Genomic DNA, 17124 nt, shown 5'->3' with positions numbered 1-17124 from the left:
ATGCTTGTAGCATGTTGAGCACAGTTAAGCCTGGGATGGATTTCTGTGGTGGGCTGGCAACCTACACAGTCAAAAACCCTGATGGAACTGATATAGATGGCAGTGCCAATATTTCGGTGAAGTCTGGATGGCCATACCCAGGAAGTCTTAGTATCATGCCTCCACATGAAACCCCCCCCCCTCGGGAAACATGGTGTCGTAATGAGCCATGGCAAAGATGATACTAAGTATAGAGCTGGCAGAAAGCTATAAAATGCATCTTCCAAGACGTTATGTGGCCAGCATGGGAGATTAGGCCACAACCCCTCCACTACAATGCCAAGAAAAACAAAGAAAGGCCGTAAAGCCCAGGGCCATAATGGGCAATCACTGGATATGACTAAATTTCCCCAACTATATGACTACGCTGATCGAAACCTTTTATGGACACCAGTGAATGATGCAGCAGGGAAGCTTTCCCAAATAATAAGCAATACTGGAATAGCCCAAAGAACTCAAATATAACAGTAATCCTCTTTTCCTCTACATAGGAACATTTAATTGTCGAACACTTAAGGAAGTCCTTACCATCTTACAGCAAGAACTAAAACATATTACAGAGTGGGATTTCTAATTAAGAAAACAATTATGCACCTTATAGAAGAATTTAATTATACAGATGAAAGAATAATTGAGATTACACTTAAAATAAACTCTAAACTTAAAATCAGGATCATCGAAATATATGCTCCCACCTCATCCCACACTGATGAAGAGATAGATGCATTTTATGACTCAGTGCAGCACACTAGATAAAAAAAGAAATAGCAATCAAAACTTTACTATAGTAATAGGCAATTTGAATGCCAAAATAGGTCATCCCATTCACCAAATAGATACAATAGGGCCATACATATATGGTACAAGCAGCAATTCAGGAATGGCTCTTACAGAATTCTCTATCAGTAACAAGCTTTATGTTATGAATACATTTTTTAAGAAAGCCCTCAAAAGAAAATGGACATGAAGAAGTCCAAACAGAGAAATAAAAAATGAAATAGATTATATACTGTGTAATAATAAAGAAATAGTTCAAGATACTTCAGTACTAAATCAAGTAAATACAGGAAGTGATCACAGACTAGTCAGAGCCAAAATTAACAACAAAAAATCAAGAAGTTTTAACTTGAACCCTATCGAAAACAAGAAGAAGAAGGATTACGAAGAAAAACTCAATCAAAAACTAGACTAAATATATTTGAAGAAAACATAAATAAAATAAACAAAAACTTAACAGAAGTAATAATCTCAACAGCCAGATTCAAAAACAAACAAAAAGCCCATAAACTTTCAGAGGAAACCCTACAACTATTAAAAAAGAAACAAAATATGAAACAAGACAAAAACTTAATTTCTAAAATAGAATATGCAGAACTATGCAAAACAATAAGGGAAAAAATGAGAAATGAAATAAGATCTTATAACACTAAAAAAAAATAAAAGAAAGGTGACCAATTGTCCTCCTTTAGGGAGGACAGTCCTTCTTTTGTAGGTTCTGTCCTTTCTCGAAAAGTGTCCTCCTACCTGTCCTCCTTTTCGATATTTTAAAACTAATCTGTTAATCTCTGTATTCAGAGATGCCGCGCCGAACCGTTACGCGTCATGTGACGGTACAGTTCGGAAAGACGCGATTATGAAATGCATGCGCAGGGCATAGGAGAACTGCACGTGTCTCGCACCATTGCGCACTTCACTTTGTTTACTTTATCTCTATATTATACTTCTTGTTTATTTCTAACGGAAATACGAAATTATTTCTTTCTCAGTGAATATTATACTCAGGTAAGTACAATTCACGTTTTATTAATTCATTAATTCAATTTTATACAACCCTGTTTTCAACACAAGTGTAAAATAATTTAAATATAGATTTAGTAAAGTTTTATCGCTTTTGTTATTAAAGTTTGTTTTAATTATTAATTTTATTTATTCATAATGTGCTTGCATCGTTCGTGTGGCTCTATATTTTATTTTTAATTTCATTTAAGGGATGGAAAAATCAAGAAAGAGGAAATGCCATTTCAATGATCAATTGAAAAAGGAATTTCCACTCCTCATATCAAAGAGACAACATTGTTTTCTGCAATATTTGCAGAGGAGAATTTTGTATTGCAGTTGGAGGCAGAGCAGCTATAACGAAACACTTGAACACCAACAAACATAAGCAATCATATGCATCAGCTTCCAGTAGTAAAGTAACCTATTTTTTTAAAACTTCTCATTATTCTGAAGATGAAAAACAGTTAGCTGTAATGGAGGGAACATTTGCATTTCATACCATAATTCACAATCAAAGTTTTCGTAGTATGGATTGTACAACTAAATTATTGAAAAAGTTTCACAATGCTAAATTTTCATGTGCCAGGACAAAACGTGAGGCTATTATTAAATCAGTATTTAAAAATTACTGTAATAAACTACTTGCAGAAGACTTGAAAAATGCAGCATTTGTAACGGTTTTATCTGATGCATCAAATCGTAATGAAACCAAATTGTATCCAATACTAGTAAGGTATTATAATGTTACCAAGGGCATTCAAGTAAAAATTTTAAATTTAGAATCCATTGAGGGCAAAACTGCTGAAATTTTGTCAAACCACCTATGCAGAGTAATAAATGAAAACAATTTGAAATCTAAAGTTGTTGCACTAACAGCTGATAATACAAACACAAATTTTGGTGGGCGAAGCCGCAAAGGAGTGAATAATGTCTATGTAAAATTACAAGATTTACTCCAAAAGAAAATACTAGGAATAGGTTGTAATGCACATATTTTGTCAAATGCAATCAACACAGCATCATGTGCCATGCCAATTGATGTAGAAATAATAATAACGACAATTTATTTGTATTTTAGTCGTTTACTGTTCGTGTGGCTACTTTAAAACAATTTTGTGAAGATGCAAATGTTGAATACAAAAAACTTTTAGGATAATTCAAAAGTTAGATGGCTCGCTCTAACACCTGCTATAGAGCGTGTTTTACAATTATTTGAGCCTCTCCGTTCATATTTTTTTAAGTTTAGACAAATGTCCAAAAATTCTGGAATATTTTTTCAATTGTGAATTATCGGAGATATTAATATATTTTGTACATAATCAGGCATCTATTTTCCACAAATGATTCAAAAGATTGAAGGTGAACATATTTCAGCTACAGAAGTTAGTCTTATTTTGAACGATTTTGTCCTTCAATATAAATCACGATTTGAAGAAAAATTTATTCCTTTAATAATAAAAAGAAAATTGTCAAACTTAGAGGAATCAAATCTGGGCATAACGGAAAAGTTTACCAAAGAAGTGCAGAAATTTTTACCAAACATGTTTCCAATATGTCGAAGAATGGTCTGAAACAAATATCACAGGAAATAACAATTTTCAATGATGTTTTTTGACTTCATCGGAAGCAAATTGGGCAGATATTGAAAATTGTGTTGAGTTTCTATTGAAAGAAATGCCCGATATTAAAATCGATGACAATTGTCTGTTTGAAGAAATTAGAAGACTGAATGTATATTTAAATTCTGATAAATTAGAACAATGGGAAAATCAACATGTTGAAACTGATAAAAGATGGGTGGAAATATTTAACCATTTCAAAAATGAACACATTCCATATGAAAATTTAGTTATTCTTGTTGAATTTACGTTGTGCTGCCCTGGAACTAATGCAGCAGTTGAAAGAGTTTTTTCAATCGGTAATGATTTTTGGACAAGTGAGAAATCAAGATTGAATGTTGATACTCTAGCTGCAGCACTTACCGTAAAATTCAATATGAAGGATATTTCTTGCTCCGAAATTTCCAATATATTGTTAGAAAATGATAAATTGACAAAAAATATTCATTCAATGGAAAAATACTCGTTTAATTAAATAATTAAAAGGGATGTAAGCATAATTAGTGTATTTTTGTTTAAATTAATAAAATGTTTCATTTATTTACGTTTTACTTTTTTCTTAAATTTTTTCGTCCTCCTTTTCATTGTAAAAAAATTGGTCACGTTAAGGATTACGAAGAAAAACTCAATCAAAAACTAGACTAAATATATTTGAAGAAAACAAATAAAATAAACAAAAACCTAAAGGAAGTGCCAACGGATTCAAAAACAACAAAAAGCCCATAAACTTTCAGAGGAAACCCTACAACTATTAAAAAAGAGCCAAAATATGAAACAAGACAAAAACTTAATTTCTAAAATAGAATATGCAGAACTATGCAAAACAATAAGGAAAAAAATGAGAAATGAAATAAGATCTTATAACACTAAAAAATAAATAAAATAAACAATCGAAAACAATAAAAATATGAAAATACTAAGAAAATATTTATCAGTTGGCAAAAGTCAAATAACTGCAATAAAAGATAAGAATGGAACTACTATAAGGAACCAAGAACAAATCCTACGCACGCTAGAAGAATTTTATAAAGAACTCTATAGTGATCCTTCAACAGATAAATCAAATATAAATAACTCCTCTCCATCACATATGGAATTCATCCTCCCATTCACTTCAGGTGAAATTAAACAAGCATTAAAACAAATGAAAAATGGAAAATGTCCTGGTGAAGACCTAATTCACATAAAATTAATTAAATGGGGAGGAAACAATATAATTTACCATGTCACAAACTTACTAAATTTATGCCTAGAAAAGGGGAATATACCAGAAAATTTGAAAAATGCTACTCTGATACTGTTATTTAAAAAAAGGGGACAAAGAAGAAGCAAAGAACTAAAGACCAATTAGTATTCTCTCTAATCTGTACAAAATTCTCACAAAAGTAATAACAAACAGGTTAACACCTCTTCTAGACTCAAATCAATCAGTAGAACAAGCAGGATTCCGTAAAGGCTTCAACACAGCTGATCATATTCATGCAGTAAAGCAAATAACAGAAAAAGTAGAAGAAAACCAATTGCCTCTCTGTTTAGCCTTCATTGATTATGAAAAAAGCATTTAATTCCATCAAAACTAATCAATGCACTCCAGAATCAGGGAGTTCCTGGAGAATATATGGATCTCTTCCAGGCAATATACCTCACTACAACAGCAACAATCCAACTTCACACGAGTAGCAATAAAATATCAATTGAAAAAAGTGTCCAACAAGGAGACTATCACCCAAAATCATTACAGCAGTCCTTCAAGAAATAATTAATAATATAAACTGGACAAACCTTGGTATAAAAATTAATAACAGAAACTTAACACATCTAAGATATGCAGATGATATAATTTTTGCAAACACTCCAGAAGACCTTAATATAATGATAGAAGACCTATATCATGAAAGCAGAAAAGTCGGTCTAAAGATAAACAGAGAAAAAACTAAAATCATGTTTAATCATTAAGTAATGCCAAAAAACATAATAATAGAAAACAATTTTTTGGAAAGAGTCTCTTCATATGCATACTTAGGTCATCTCACTGACCTAAGCTATGGACTCCAAAAGGAAATAAATAGGAGAGTTCAACTTGTCTGGAGTGCATTCAGAAAATTGAAAAACATTTTTCAAAATGATGATATGATGATGTCCCACTCTGTTTAAAAAGGAAAACATTTAACCAGTGTATACTTCCAGTCATCTCACATGGTTGCGAAACTTGGTTGCTAACAAGAGCACTGGCAAATAAATTAACAACTCAAAGAAAAATGGAGAGGTTGATGCTAGGCATCACATTAAAAGATAAGAAGCCAGATTCGCATCACTGATGACATTCTTCACCACAAGCGACTAAAATGGAAATGGGCCGGACATTTATCCAGAAGAGAAGATGAGCGATGGATCACCATACTTATGAACTGGATTTCTAAAGAAGGGAAATGAAGCTGAGGACATCCTAAAAGAAGGTGGAGTGATGAACTGTCAGAGTTTATTGACCATTGCCAAGAACAGGGAAAGGTAGAAAGAACTGGAGGAGGCCTTCGTCCAGCAGTGGACAGAAAATGGCTGAAAAGAAGAAGATATATTTTACATGGTCAGGAAACCCTGCTCTAGAGACAAAACATGGAACGTTTTGAAGCCGCTTCAGGCTTCTAATAAGCATGGTGGTGGTTAAATATCATCCAAGACAACCAAAAGCATTCCTACCCACTGTAAAATTCGAATCTACAACCTGCTGATTAGAGCAGATATGTTAATCACTTGGACACCTGGATCATATAAAGATGTCAATGGCAATTAAAGGTTTAGCCAAATTTGATAAAAATTGGACAAAAATAACTGACACATTAACAAGGCAGTAAATGAATACACAATCCATCTAAACAAGTCTGCAAAAATTTCAAAAGCTTTAATGTAACATTTATTGGCAGTCATTTCAATTGGGCCATTTCAACAGTTACCATTATCCATGTTAAAGTTAAGATCACAGATCACTTAAGAAACAGTCTTTGAATCAAATGAACTCAACAATGCATATATCATTTAGCAGAATGTTTACTGTTGGTGTTATGTCTGCACCACACTGACCAGCTGCCTACAACTTAGCTTATACAAACTCTCACTCTCACAGCAATAAAGTATATGTCCAATCTAGAGCCTTTGAGACAGGCTCTAGATTCAAAGCAGCGATTTTTCTTAATACAGCAAACTCTCGATTTAACGGACTATTAGTGGTTAAGGGTTGTCCGTAAAATCGAAAGTCTGTTAAATCGCGAATCTTAGGAATAGTATTGAAAATAACTTGTTCTTAATACTGCACCACTGAAAAGTATTAATATATTTTAATGAAAACATTTTTATGTAAATACCATTTTACTGAGGATTGGGCTTGAAAAAAAGCATCAAGTTTCGGTTGCTTTCCACTTTTATACTGTTTCTTAATAATTATCGATCAAAATTATCAAAAATGTTTGTAATAAGCAAATCACCTCTGGATCAGAAGATGCACCTATGAATGATATGATGTTGTCTATGTGTTCTCTAACCACCGAGTTTCGGGGCCAGCTGGAACCGCTTCTTCCTCGTTGTCAAACTCCTGATCACTCCGTAGAACATTGCAATCTCTTCCTGGGTGAGAATTTGATAGCCTGGGTCACCCATCTTATGTCTAGCCATTGTTCAATGTCATTCTCACCAGCTTATCAAAGTTTCATGGAAATCAGAGGTTTCAACACCTCTGAAATCTTGTTCTGGTTCACTCCCGTTCAGTAACTTGGTTCCAGCCATTAGCCAATGTTGTAGTCTATCTCTTTCCAAGCAGCAGCAAAATTAAAGATGGCAGAATTAATGTTGTATGCATACAAATTTTGAAGTGTCCTGGCTCCTCTTGTATCTTTTTTGGGATAGTTTTCATTCTCCAAAACAACAACCCCTTCAAGAAACTTCTTATACAACAATCTCTTGCAGGCAACAATGACTCCCTGGTCTAAAGGCTGTATTATAGAAGTGGTGTTTGGAGGAAGGAAGATCCATTTTATTCTTCCATACCTACTAACCAACTTCTCAGCATTAGTATGGGCTGATGTATTATCAAGAAGTAAACACAGCTTTTACATATTCAGGACCTCTTCTTGGTAGTTTTGCACTTCAGGTGTGTATCTATGTTCACTGGGCATCTACAGATACCATATGGTCACTCCGATACTTGATGTACCACACCAAGCCTCGTCATGTAGTCCTGTTGTTTGCTTTTCTGGAAGCCTCAACTCTCTGAATGAGTCACTCCACACACACACCATCCATCTCATTGATGGTCTACCCTTCCTCTTTTTTCCAGGAACTTTACCTTCTATCACTGTTCTGAGAAGTCCCCCTTCCATCCTTTCAATGTGTCCAAAATATTTTAACTTTCTTCTGTCAATATCCTTAAGGAGCCTTAAAGTTCTACTGATCTTTTCTAACACCCATTCATTTGTATGCCTTTCAATATATGAAATCCTCAACAGCCTTCTGTAACACATCTCAAAAGCAGATATCTGTTTCTTATCTGCCTTCTTTAGGTTCAAAGTCTCACATCCATAAGTCGCTGTTGGAAAAACAACTACAACCAAAATCCTCAACTTTGTTCTCATGGAGATAAATCCATCCTTCCAGATTTTAGACAGGTCTCTGACTGCCGTTTTAGCCATTCCTAACCTTCTGACGTCTTCTGAACAGCAATTCTTCACATTAATAATGGATCCCAGGCAGTCAAACTTGCTGACTTCAATTCTTTCTCCATTAAGGTGCACTTGTTTCTCAAGAGCTTCCCTGTTTGTATTTCCTTTAAGAACCATAATCTTTGTCTTGCTAGGATTGAGTTGAAGTCCTCTGTTATTACTGATCCTGTTAACTTTGTCAAGAATTAGTCCTAGTTCTTCCATGCCATTACAAAGGAGTACTATATCATCAGCATACCTCAGATTACTGATCAATCTACCTCCTATTCTAACTCCTGTCTTGAGCTCATCCAATGCTTTATGCATGATGTCCTCCACATATATACTAAACAAGTGAGGAAAAAAGTAAACATCCTTGCCTAAATCCTTTTCCAACTTCAAGCCAGTCAGTCAATCGAACACCTGTTCTTACCATGGCTTATTGCTCCCTGTACAAGTTGGCTAACAACCTGATAGTGTTGAGGAAAACCCATTCTTTTCATTTACTTCCCAGTTTCACATGTTCAACACATGTCAAAAGCTTTACAGTAGTCTATGAAACGTTACCAGAGGGAGTCTGAAATCTATTTATTTTTCTATGATCTGTCTAAGGCAAAGGATCTGATCTCTGGTGCCCTTACCTTTCCTAAAACCTGCTTGTTCCTCAGGAATCTCTGCCTCAATCCTATTTAGCATGATCTTCAATAAAATTTTGCTTGCATGAAATATTAAACCAATAGTTCTATAGTTCTTGCATGCCTTCACATCACCTTTCTCATGTAGTGGTATGAAAACAGACTTCTTCCAGTCTCTAGGCCATGATCCTGTCTCCAATATCCTTGTAATCAAATCTATGAAACACTTATCCCTCCAACCCCTGTGGCCTTAATTAACTCTGCTGGGATTTCATCTGCATCTGGGTCCTTATTGCTGTTAAGCTGCTTAACTACTCTTTCAATTTCATGCCTAAGTGGAGGAGGTTCCAAATCAAAAACCTTTCCTGGTGAGAGGGTTCCACATTTTCTTTATCCACTCTGCTGTACACTTCTTCACAGTATTCTTTCCATCTGTTTTTGATTTCCAACTCTTCTGTTAGTAATGTTACATTCCTGTCTTTGATGACATTCAATTCAGGCTTAAACTTGTGCTTTAAGTCATGAACTAAATAAAACATCCTTTTATAATTATGCCTCCTCATCTGGAATTCATCTCTTCACATTTATAGTATAAGAGTATAGAACTTTTCCTTGTCTTACTTGATGGCTCTTCTGACTTCTCTATGAAGTCTCTTATATTCTTCAGTCCCTGTGTTTCTGTTTTTCCAACCGCCTTCTTTTGATCAGTTCCCCATGTTGAATCTGATATTCATGGGTCTCTTGGTCTTATTGGGCTGAGATACTTCTTTGCTGTATCCCGTATCACCACCTTTACTCCTTCCCAAAGTATTTCTGATGAGTTCTCATTGGTCTCCAAAAAATCATCCAACCAAGCTGATGTTGCTTCCATGAATCCACTAAGAATTACTCTAACATCCAATCTAGCAGGATGTTGCTGACCTGGAAGTTTTTGGAGTCTTAGCCTTACTTCGGTTCTTACTAGCTGATGGTCTGTACCACAATCTGCTCCAGGACAAGTATGCACATCAAAGATGCTCGTCTTCCACCACTGGAGTCAGGATGTAATCGATCCGATGCCTTGACCTATCAATGTTAGATGTCCAAGTATAGGTCTGTCATGGATAATTCTGGAAGCAGGTATTGGTAATACCTGCTTCCAGAATGTTGGAATTTGCCTGTTAGCACAGGCAAATTCCAACAGTCTTTTATCACAGGTGTTACATTCACCCAGACCAAACATGCCACACTCTGGCCTGACTCTCATACTTTTCCCCACTTTTGCATTTAAGTTCCCCTAGGATATAAAGTGTCTCTCCTTGTTAGGCAGTCCAAAACAGTTTAAAAGTTTTCATAGAATTCCTCACTCTCTTCTTCAGGCCTATCCATGTGGGATGCATAAACTACCACAATTGATACATTGATATCAATTGTGGTAGTTTATGGCCTATCATTTTGGGGTTATAACCAAGAAGGCTTCTTGCCTGAGCTGTCTTCAGTATCACAGCTACCCTATGGTGTTTTGAGTCTTGAAGTGCCCTTCTCCATTCCATCTGTAATTCTAGAGATGTCAATTTTATATCTATCCATCTCTTTACAGACAATCTCAAGAGTACCCATCTGTAGACCCCGAACATTCCATGTGCCTATGTAAAATTTCCTTCTAAGATTAATCTTATATCTTCTGTGTTGCTCATTCATAGTATCACTGACTTTTGATGGAGAATGTAATATACTTCTCGAACAAGACCCTCTGCCTAAGTCCTGAACATGGCTCTTATTATTCTGAATGCAACTGATGCAGCATGAGATGTGTTATAAGGCACAACCATATCAGTATTTTGGAGTGAAGTCACTGCAAGAAAAAAAAGTGGTAGGATTGCAGAGGCCCTTTCCACATAAGATGAGATGAAATAGCAAAATAGGAGAGATTCACCTCCTATTCTGCTATATGGGGAGCAAGAAGAAAAGGAAAAAGGAGAGGGACCAGTCTATAAATAATATAACAAATGTATATTACATGAAGTAAGGCATGGTCCAGCATCAGGTACCTTAGGTTTGCCATGCCTGTATACTCACTAAAGTGAGACCTCGAGGGGACTCCCTTGTTCATTATCTGTTCGTACTGCCATAACGTTTACAAAAGCACCAAACCCATCCATTACTCGCCTGAAACTGTATGTCCATGTGTTGTGCCAGTTTTTCAGCAGCTGACCTTAGTTTAAAACCACGAACATCACCACCAGACAACTGCTGAACGAACCATTTGTAAACTCCTAAATTCCTATGCTTGGCCAACTTCAACTATTACAAGTATGCACGAAATATCATGAATGTATTTCGTGCGTACTTGTAATAGTTGAATCAATTTATAAACACTGCCAATCGCTTCCAATTAACCATCGTATTATTTATTTTTTGTTAATTATTTCATTATCTTTGTCAACTTATGTCCGTTAAATCCGAAGTCCGTTGAATCAAGAGTTTACTGTATCAGTAATTTTATTAAGTAAATTTTTAAAAAAATAAACTTTTTTTTTTTTAAATACAGTAAACCATGTTTCAAAGGTGATTTTATTTTAGCAAGTAATATCAATTTAAGTTGATAAAGTACAAGAATTTCAGCTATTTAAATTTAAACTTTAAAGCTATTTAAACAGCTTGATCACATACAGTAGCCACAGCAATTCTCTGAACTCTAATGTTTATTGGGGTCAGGTGGAGAAGAAGAAACCTTGTTTACATTCTTATGTACAAATACCTTACTATAAGTGCAGTCAACACCATGTGGGACCCACTATAAGTGTATTATAAAAACAAATTCTTTAATGACTTATTCTGCACAGAAAGAGAATCTGTAGAGCTCTTTAAGCCCTATCGATATCTTTCAAGCATTTCCTGGAAGTACGCATTAACTAACAATAAATCAAAAGCTTTTCAGAGTGGGTGGGGGTAAGAGGATGACAAACTGATACTTAATCATAATACTCATTATTTGCAATAGTACAAGTTTTACAGTCAATTTCCTTGAGATGTGGGGTGAAAATCCTACTTGGCCTCCAACAAATATGTGAAGGCACATCTCTTCTGTAGCTAACTAACTAGGTATCTAAATCAGGGAGCCAAGAATTTCAGCACACCTCAATGAAGAATGGCATTTAAGAGTGACAGGCGAAAGCAAGTAATAATATGAATAGGAAAAAATTTTCAAAATCACACTATTAGAATGTTCTGTTTTTAGAGTCTGTGTAGCTCAGTGGATGTGGCGTTTACACACCACGGCGCTTGGCTGCACGAAGGAAGACTTGGTTTTGAGTCTAGTCGGCGACTAGAGGAAATTTTTCTAAGCCTTTTTTTCGACCGGTTCCCGAGTTAGTCGATCTCTGGCACGGGCAAGCGGATTTTTCCTCCTGGAAACTCTGGTTTTTCATCCCGTAAACTCAAGAAAATCGACCGTAGAACCCATATTATTTCAGACATTAAATATATTGTGTTAGGGTTAGGGACTACGAGATGGCGGCACATTTGAGCCGTCTCTCTTCACTGCGCACCGCTTAATTAGTGATAGCCTTGGGCCATCTATCTCTGATTGGTACCAGTGGAGATTGAACTGCCTACTCAGTCTCCAAAAGTTAGATAGGGCTAAATGGCCTCGCCTACTCCCCGTATAGGGGAATAAAAAGGCGTTAGATAATTTTTTTTTTTTAAACTAAAAGTATAAATCCATTATATATAATGGTAAACTACAAACCCACAAAACGTAACAAAAAGAAAACAACTGAATTAATGAAATCCGTCCACACATGGCCTGAAGAAATGACAAAAAAAAATTTATACCTCAGTATGCCCGTGCGCCCAGAATTTATGGCCTACCAAAAATACACAAACTAGGCACACCGCTTCGTCCGATTGTTGAAGCAATTGACAGCCCAAATTATCACTTAGCCAAAAAATTAGCTGCCACGCTCAAGGAATTGGTAGGTCAGTCCCCTTCCTATATAAAAAATACACAACATTTCATTAATAAAATTAAAAACATTACACTCAATGACCAAGATTTATTAGTCAGCTTTGACATAACTTCCCTTTTCACCAATGTCCCGATCTTGCTCCTACAGAACATATTTCCACGTGACATCACGGCCCTCTTTGCCCACGTACTTCGCTCCGGATATTTCGTGTGGCAAAACAATTTTTACCTTCAAAAAGAAGGTACAGCCATGGGTTCACCACTTTCTCCCCCAATAGCTAACTTTTATATGGAAGACTTTGAGCCACGTGCTCTAGAGACAGCATATCTAAAGCCCAAAATTTGGCTCAGATACGTGGACGATATTTTCACCATTTGGTCCCACTACCGCGAAGCTCTAAATACGTTCCTTAGCCACCTAAACAAACAACACAAAACATATCCAATTCACCATTGAAATGGAAAAAAACAACTCTCTTCCTTTCCTAGACACACTTGTCACAAGTCTTTCCTCTGGTTGTCTCTCCTTCTCAGTTTATTGCAAACCTACACACACAGGCCAATACATACACAAAAATTCTTACCACCACCCAACACAAAAACTAGGTGTCATAAGCACCCTTAAACACAGAGCCCTAACTATTTGTTCTAATGAACAGGCTCTAAACCAGGAATACAAGATCATCAACCAAACATTTATCAAACATGGATACAATAAAAAAACTATTCGCAAGATCCTCCATAAAGATGCCAGTAAGAACAAAAAAGATTTCAAGAATGCTATTGCCATTCCTTATGTTAGAGGCATTTCTGAAAAAATAGACAGAACACTTCGCAAATACAACATTAAAACCACCTTTAAACCCCAAAATAAGTTAAGACACCTACTCAGTTCTTCTAAAGATCCTCTTCCATACCTAGCACACCCAGGGGTATACAAAATACAATGCACATGTAACATACCATACATAGGGGAAACAGGGCGAACTATCCCAATCAGACAAGACGAACACAAGCGACACATTAAATACCTCCATTTTGGTAAAACCAGCCTTTCTGACCACGCACTCCAAACATACCACAGAATTGACTGGAAAAATACTAAGTCCCTACACCGCACCAAAACCTGGTTTGAGAGAAAATTTAAAGTTATGTGAAATGCTCAAACACAACCCAAATCTCAACAAAAATGATTGCCTAACCATTTCAAGAATGAGAACCCATCTACAACCTGTATAACAACCTAAACTAGCCTTAGAAAAATCCCACTACAAGAAGACAACCTGGTGAAGTGTTTGTAACATTCAACAGCAACTGAAAGAAATCATTTTATAACAATCAGAACTATCCAGAAGAATATTAATACATGAGGACTTTAGCAGTTTATTGTAGTTGTATTTATATATATATATATATATATATATATATATATATATTTTTTTTTTAATTAATTTTTTTTTTATTATTTTTTTCTTTTTTATCACTAGAGGTCAGGCTAGGAAAAAGGATTTATTAACTATGTAGATTTAGTTTACCGGTATACAGGGCATGAGCATGTAGCTTGGTTCCTTATACAGTTATATTCTTCCGATGATGACCTCGATATAGGGGTCGAAACGTCAAGTTTTATTTTATTAGTAATTAATAAAATAATCTGTTCAACACGTGTTTTTGTGTCCCTAAATTTACAAATATGAGTGCTGATCACCGTGTAACCTTAAAAGAAAGAATCATTATATATAATGGATTCCAGTTAATTGGGACACAGAGACTAAAACACTTTGTACCAATTATGCAAAATTTCATGGGAAAAAAAAAGCTAAAATATCACAAAAAGTTAAAAATAAACTTTCAGTATGCTTTGTTAACCATGTTATTATTTAAAAAAACTAAATGAACACATGTGTCAGCATTATTCTTAAAGAAGTTAATTATACACAGGTACCTATCAGAGAAGCATATTTTTCCTAACAATTCTTTTGGAGAAATTTATCAAGTATTTCCTAGAGGTATCTAATTCAAATAAAGGGACTACTTTCAACACCTTCTTGTATAAAGTAGCGTCACAATTCAGAAATAAATTTCCTGGCTAGCCACGTGCACATGTTCGGGTGTCATCTTCATTACTTTCCTTATCTTTCAGTGTTTTGTTGCAATTTGTTCAACAATTGCATCTTTGCAATCTTCATTATCACTGTAACATTGAAGGCTATTGTCAATGCATAAAGCTATTTGCAGATACTGATGTATACAGTTCCAAAATGATTTCATTTTCAGTCATATCTGGTATTTTCTGGTGTGAATTCTTAAAACCACAATGAGCAAAGCTATTTTGAATTGTTCTGCTGCTTATTTCTTGCAGCTATCTGCAACAAATTGTACTGCTTGTAAAATGGTAACCTCTGCACTGATTTCTTTGGCCATTAAAGATGACATCAGTAGATTTTCTTCAATTGCTTCAAGGATGTAGTGTGTCAACCTCCCATGATAAGTCTTCAATTTTTTATTTTATGATCCCCATGTTCAGTGGTTGTACCAGGGACATGGTGTAAGCAGGAAGAAATTCAAGTTGAATGTTCTTCAAACCATCTAATTGAGGGTGTGCAGTTCTCCAGAAGTAGAAGAATTTTTCTTTAATTTTGTTGCATTCCAACTCAGCCATTCCTGAAAAATAACAGAAGTCGTCCATCCATTCTTGTTGGCATAATGCAGAACTAGTAAACTATCCATTCAAATCCCTTTAAAGCAGAGGCTTGGCACTTTTTCCAATAAACAACAGCTTCCATTTGTCACTTCCTGACATGTTATAGCAGCACAACACAGCAACATGGTAAGTGATCCTTTTTTTTTTTTTTAACCTGATGACACTGCAAGTTTATAGCTCAGGGAACAATCTGGTATGATACAGTAAAACAGACCTGTTTCATCAGGATCATAGATTTCATCAGGACTAAACTTCTGCAGAAATTCAGGTAGTTTAGTTGATTTCCACTAATCAGCACTGTCCTCACTGTGTGCCTTGTTAAAATTTATTTCATGTCTGGTTTTTCCATTGTGATAACTAATTATTTGTAGCTTTAAAGCTCACATGGCCCAGCTTTCTAGCTAACAGTCAACTCTTTCAATTTGTTTTTTAACATTTGACCATTAACACACACACACACACACACCTTGTCCAGTTCCAATAGAGTGTACTAACCAGATAATATAATGAAACATAATTCTTTATATGTTTCATTATAGATGATACATCTAAATATCTTATGAGTTCATAAATGATATTTATTAGTTCTTAAGTCAAAACAATTCTTACAAGTTTGTCACTCTCCAGTAGGTCTCCTCAGATGCTTAAAAGTGCAAATTTCTTCCTACATATTGTGCATGGGAATACACAATATCTTTCCTTGGTGTGATATTAGATGTGTGGTAAGCTGACAAGATTGTCAATCTTTTGTTGCAAGCTGCACATATAAATGGTTTTTCAGTGCAAATCCTGACAAATGCAGTCTTGAGATTATTTACTTTTGAAAATTTCCTGTTACAAGTTTGGCATGCAAAAGGTCTTTTTTTCCAAAATGCATTTTTAAAATGTCTTGTAAGTTGCTTCAATACTGAAAACTTAAGGCTGCACAAAATTTCATGTGTTTTTTTCTTCTCTGTGAATCAAATTCAAGGACAACTATAGCCCACTGTATCAACATGGAGTTTTTAAGTGAACATTTACCACAAGTGAATGGTTTCTTTTCAGTGTGTATCAAAAGATGTCACATAATGCAACCAAACTGAAAATTATTTGCCACAGCTGAAAGGTTTCTTTAGTGTGAGGTTACAAATGTACCCCCAAGATTTCTTCATTTTAAAAATTTCTTCAAACATACCGGACACGTGAAAGGCCTGTTATCAACATGTTTTTAAAATGCATTCTGTAACTATCTAAATCTGAATGTTTCCTTGCAGATTTTGCATGAAGTTATCTTCATTATGGGTTCTTAGAAGCACTTTAAGATAATAATACAATACAATGTATAAATATTCTTGTTACAAGTTATGCCTATAAAACAGCTACTCTTCTACTATCCAGAATCCAAATCTTTTAGAATTTTTTCTTGCATATCAGATAACTTGTTTCTTAAAAATCTTACTTCCTCTGTTTATTTTAAGAATAGTTTTTAAACGGTTATTAATTTAATAACATTCAATAGATTTTCAAACTGTACATACTTTAACTGCATACAAATAATTTCTTCTTTCTGAAAAGTTTTGTTTTCTTGATATTCTTTACATCATCTTGTTGATTATAGCAGGAATCTAATCTCCTAGTCACAGTGATTGCTACATTAAGAAGTTGCTCTGCAAAATATAAATGATTTAAATATAATAGAAGTATTCATCATGAACTGTTAACTCTAATATTA

The 17124-nt window shown here is 35.0% G+C and overlaps 1 long non-coding RNA gene across 1 annotated transcript in view; it reads right to left on the bottom strand.

The window, feature by feature from the left end:
• Positions 1–17124, bottom strand: part of LOC150095912 (uncharacterized) — a 141006-nt gene that overhangs the window by 106505 nt on the left and 17377 nt on the right. Inside the window, exon 2 of the long non-coding RNA XR_016549964.1 lies at positions 16931–17059. This is a non-coding gene — a long non-coding RNA (uncharacterized LOC150095912). The remainder of the gene's footprint in view (positions 1–16930; positions 17060–17124) is intronic.

The sequence above is a fragment of the Typopeltis vanoorti genome, chromosome 19 (genome assembly GCF_054136105.1).
Source record: "Typopeltis vanoorti isolate ZY-2024b chromosome 19, IOZ_Tvanoo_1.0, whole genome shotgun sequence".
Classification (NCBI taxonomy): domain Eukaryota; kingdom Metazoa; phylum Arthropoda; class Arachnida; order Uropygi; family Thelyphonidae; genus Typopeltis; species Typopeltis vanoorti.
Note: the sequence above shows the minus strand (reverse complement) of the source record. Positions and strands in the feature narration are given on the sequence as shown.